Below are 5133 nucleotides of genomic sequence, written 5' to 3' on the forward strand. Positions count from 1 at the left end.
AATAGTAGATATATTCTTCATCTTTACAAAAGGTACATGTCCTAATCTAGCATGCCATAAGAATTCATTGTCTTGACTGACAGAAAGATTAGCAGCTGAACTTGAAATATGATTAATAGAACAGGCTTCTTTATTGATTTTATGAGAAGGTTTTATACATGGTAATGAAGACCTTTTACAGTAGTTAAGAAGAGAAACAGATTGACACCTTTGATGAGAAGTAGTGTTATCATTTGCAGATAGAATGTGACACTTTGGACAAAAGAAATACAAACCATTCCTTGCCTTACCAAGTGCCAGAGGGCTCTTCAGAGAAGGGCCCTGCAGTAAGCAAGAACCATTGTTAAAACTGACTACTCCTTTGAGTTGATTAGCTAAACAATAAACTGATATTAAGTTGAACTTGAAGCTAGGTATGTACAACACTATACATAATTAATGTTGAATTCAAACACACATCACCAATTTCAGTCACTTTAACTTTGTATCCATTTGGTAAGGTGATTAGGAAAGGATAAGGTAGAGTCTTAAGGTTTGTGAGATTGTCTTTTGTGAAGGTCATATGATGAGATGCCCCTGAATCAATGATCCAAGAGCCAGCAGTCAATTTGTCACATTTACATGACAAATCATCTATCTTACTTATTGAAAAGTAGCAAGCAAGTATACCTGCTAGGCTTGCAGCTCCACTTGACACATTGTTTGAGTAATCAGATTCATTCCCAACATGCAAGGTTCCAAGTAGATTGAGTAATTGTTCATATTGGCCCTTTGGCAGATTCACTGGTACTTGTTTTCCCTGCTCAAAATTCTCTTCACATTGACTACTATCACCTTCAGAAGTGTGTACATTTGCTGCAGATCCTTTGCCTCTTCCTCTTGGATTTCTTGTGTTGGTTGGATAACCATGGAGTTTGTAGCACCTGTCTTTGACATGTCCAGATCGTTTGCAATATTCACAAAACATGTTTGATCTATTTCCAGTATTAGAACTCCCTCTAAAAGCATTATTGTTGTTGTAAGCAGTACTGTTATAGTTCCCATTACCCCTACTTGTACTTCCTCTGTAAGAACTAGAATTAGTTGCATTATTTTGAGATGACAAAGAGGCATTCAGTGAGGTAGACTCCAAAACCATATGGTTTATAGGCTTCATTTCCCTTTGCCTTTCTTCCTGTGATAGAATAGCAAATGCTTGTGCCATTGTAGGCAAAATGGACATCATAAGAATGTTCCCTCGCACAGCAGTATACATTTCATTTAGCCCCATTAGAAAGTGTATGAGCCTTCTATCTTGCTCAGCCTTATACATTTTCACCTTTCCTCCACAAGTACACACACAACTACACTGTGAGTTTACATCAATTGCACTCATCTCCTCCCATAATTTCTTCATTTTTGTATAGTAACCAGTGACATCTAAAGCACCTTGTACCAAATCATTTATTTCCTTCTGCAATTGATACAATTTGCATCCATTTGTCTGATCATATCGATCTTCCAATTCCTCCCACAATTCCTTAGCATTATCCACATACTGTAGGCTATCTCGCAACTCTGGGGAGAGGGAATTTAGGATCCAAGATGTCACCATATCATCACATCTTTCCCACTGCATGAATGATGGATCTGTAAAGCTTGGCTTCACTATCTTACCATTAATAAATCCAGTTTTGTTCTTAACAGACAAGGCTCTAAGAACTGCTCGTCTCCATGATCTATAACTAGTTCCATCAAACACCACAGGAAGCAAAGTAGAAGCAGCATTCTCAGATGGATGTAGATAGAAAGGACTGTTGAAATCTGGTCGTTTCAAAGAGTTATTGTTGTTGTTCGCATCAGTTGAAATGTCACCCATGGGAATTAGCTATACGGAAACAGAATGTACCAAATGGAAGCTGATGAATTAACAAGAAGCAGGCAAAGAAAAAAACAGAGAGATCTAATCAAAAGATCGACTTGAACAAGAGAGATCAATGAAATGATTAACAGCTAGATCAAGAGATCTAGTGTGAGCAATCATGCTCTGATACCATGACAAAACCAGCATGTAAGCTGGAAAAATCTCATTCCATTAATGGAGGTTGAGCTATTGACAGCAACAAACGAAGAAGAAGAAGAAGAAGCTTCTTTAGAATTATTGTGTTGTTGTGATCAATGTAATGTGTGTGTATATATACACAACAATGAACAACAAACTAACAGATTTAACAAACTAACAAAGTGTAGAAAATGTGACTCCTAACTAACTTTAACTAACTATAACTAACTACAACTAACTAGCTAATTAGTAACTAACTCACTACTTAAGCTACTAACTAACTAGGCTAGTTTTATTAGATGTGTTGGTGTATTTATATTAGTCTATTGCTCATTTTTATAAAGGTTCGTCTTTGAGATATGTATTTGAATTTCGGTTATGTGATGTATTAGATTACTACTTTTACTTATTTTACAGGATGATCGAATCCAGTATCTTAAATATACTCTTGACATGGTATGCTATTATTTATATTGAGACAAATGCACACGATATTCTTCAAAAGAACTCAAATTATTAAGATTAAAGAGTACTCCTACATTTTATATATTGTTTCCTAACTTTTAAAGTAACAACATAAATTTTCTTGCAGTACCTCCCAATAAGATTCATCCATTTAGATTTTGGTCCATGATGTTTTTTTTCATTGATTTTAACGATTGAATTTTTTATAAATGGAAAAGGGGTGCTTCATATTGTGAGCTTAACATATTCAACACAAATAACACAAGTATTGTTTGATTTGTTTCTCACTTTCACATATATGTATGTGCTAGACACTCGTCAATTGAATAAGGCTCCAACATCTTACATCGCGAATTCTTATTAATATATCTTTAAAAATAAATATTTACACAATCAAATCATTTATAATTAATTGATACTTGAATGAATTGCCAACTTAATTAGGCCATGGAGGTAGTATAGTGACCTATATTTGTGGGATGTAAATGCAAGCTCATGTTTAGTTGGTGCATTCAATTTTGTGAGGTGAAGAGTTAACGTAGAGAGGTGGACATGGGATAGGGGTCCACACTCTAAAGAGCATCAAAACGCCCCACATGCTTTTTCTTCACAAAAAGCTAAAAGCTCTATTCTTTAGTGGTGGTCCTTTGGCACCAGTCATGTTAATGAAGGAAGGTAGTCATTCTACGTCCATTGGCATTCAAAGTAAAATTTAGCGTACGATGCACCCATTAATATTTAATGGATGAAAGATATACATCAACCATAAACCTTTGTGCAACTTAATTTGTTCAAATGTACGTGTGCAAATTTTTCATTCTGCATCTTAATATAATCACTTATTTTTTTTATTTTTAGATCGATACATATAGTTCTTTTTAGGTGTAATGACTCTCGACATTATTTTTGTCTTTTTGTGTGTTTGTACTGTTTTGCCCCTTTCCATAGCGTCCTTATAGTTTTTGTGTGGGACTGGGTTGGGTGGAGCACTCCTTAAGGTGGTAGATTGTGTGAGTCCGGAGCCTAAAGGGTGAAAAATATTAATAAAATTTTTAAAAGGGTATATGAAATTCTTTTTTAATCAAAACGGTAAAATCGCTAGGGAGGTAGCGATTTTGTTGGCAGCGATTTGTACAATTTACTTTTTTTAAAAAAAAAATTCAACAAATCACTGCAAAGAGAGCTATTTACTTGAAAAAAATTATATAAATTGATAGATCGCTGCCAAGGCAGTGATTTCATTCAAAAATTTAAAAAAAATTAAATAGATTGGTAAATCGCTGCATTACTTCAAATTTTTTCCAATTATATTCCTAGAAAGTATATGTTCACGTGATGATGCAACCAAACATTTTTAGAAAAAAATTCATTTACAAATCGCTGCCTTGTTGAATTTATTTTTTTAAAAAAAAATTAAGTTGTGCAAATCGCTGTTATAGCAGCGATTTTCCTTAAGCCGGCCAACAAAATCGCTACATTCTTAGCGATTTTATCGTTTTGGTTAAAAAAAAAATTTATATACCCTTTTAGAATTTTTGTTAATGTATTTCACCCTGTAAACTCCAGACTCTAGATTGTATTTTGAGTAATTTTTGCCATTTTGGAGGCTTAAGGTTTGAAGAGTTTGACTTTTGGTCAATATTGGAAGTTTTTGAAGTTAGATCAGAATTTTGTCAATTTCATTGATATTTAAAAGTAAATTTGATATAAACTTAAGGAAAATAATTAATAAAAATATTCAAGACAAATAAATAAGTAATATAAATTTGTAAAACATCGGATCTCTAGTAAATGCCGAAACGACATTCTCTATGATCATCTAGGGCTAGAGTCCAGGGTGATAAAGGCTGCGTAGTATAAATCTAAAAAGTAATTAAAAATTAATTTAATATAAAATTAAGATATTAATAAATAATAAAAATATTACAAAACAAACAAATAATAAATAACATAAACATGTATCACATGACATCTGGATCCTCAGCAAATGTCGAAACAACATCCTTTACAAAGACCGTATAAAGAGACACAATTTAATGTAAAATGACAAAGAAATTCTTTTTTGTAAAATAGGATTAAAACTTTCACTTTATAAAATATAAAAAAACACTCTCACTTTATAAAATGTAACGAAAACCTACATTTTATAAAGTGGAAAAAAATTACCTTTTATGTTAAAATTTAAACATTAACTGACTAACGTTTACCATTTAAATATTTTTTTTTATGAAACAAAAAAAAACACTAAAGGTGTGTTTGGTGCAAAGGAAAATATTTTTTGAAAAATATTTTTAATTTTCTCATGTTAGGTTGAGACAAAAGTTTTGAAATTTTTTTTAAGTCAACTCATTCTCCTCAAAATCAAGAAAAATGACTTCCCTTGAAAAGTTAAGGAAACATTTTTCAAAACTCTCTTACAACTTCAAATTACATTTTTTTTTTAAAAAAACGTCAATTTCAAAAAAATAAAAATTCAATTTCATATTTTTATAGTTTTACCCACCTCCCCCACCCCTCGCCCCGCGACCCGATCAACCCCCCAACCTCCTCCAAAAAAAATGAAATTTGTTTTAGAGAAATACTTTCGACTTCAAATTTTTATTTTTTCACCCCTACCCTCGACTCTT

This window comes from Solanum pennellii, chromosome 5, assembly GCF_001406875.1.
Source record: "Solanum pennellii chromosome 5, SPENNV200".
Classification (NCBI taxonomy): domain Eukaryota; kingdom Viridiplantae; phylum Streptophyta; class Magnoliopsida; order Solanales; family Solanaceae; genus Solanum; species Solanum pennellii.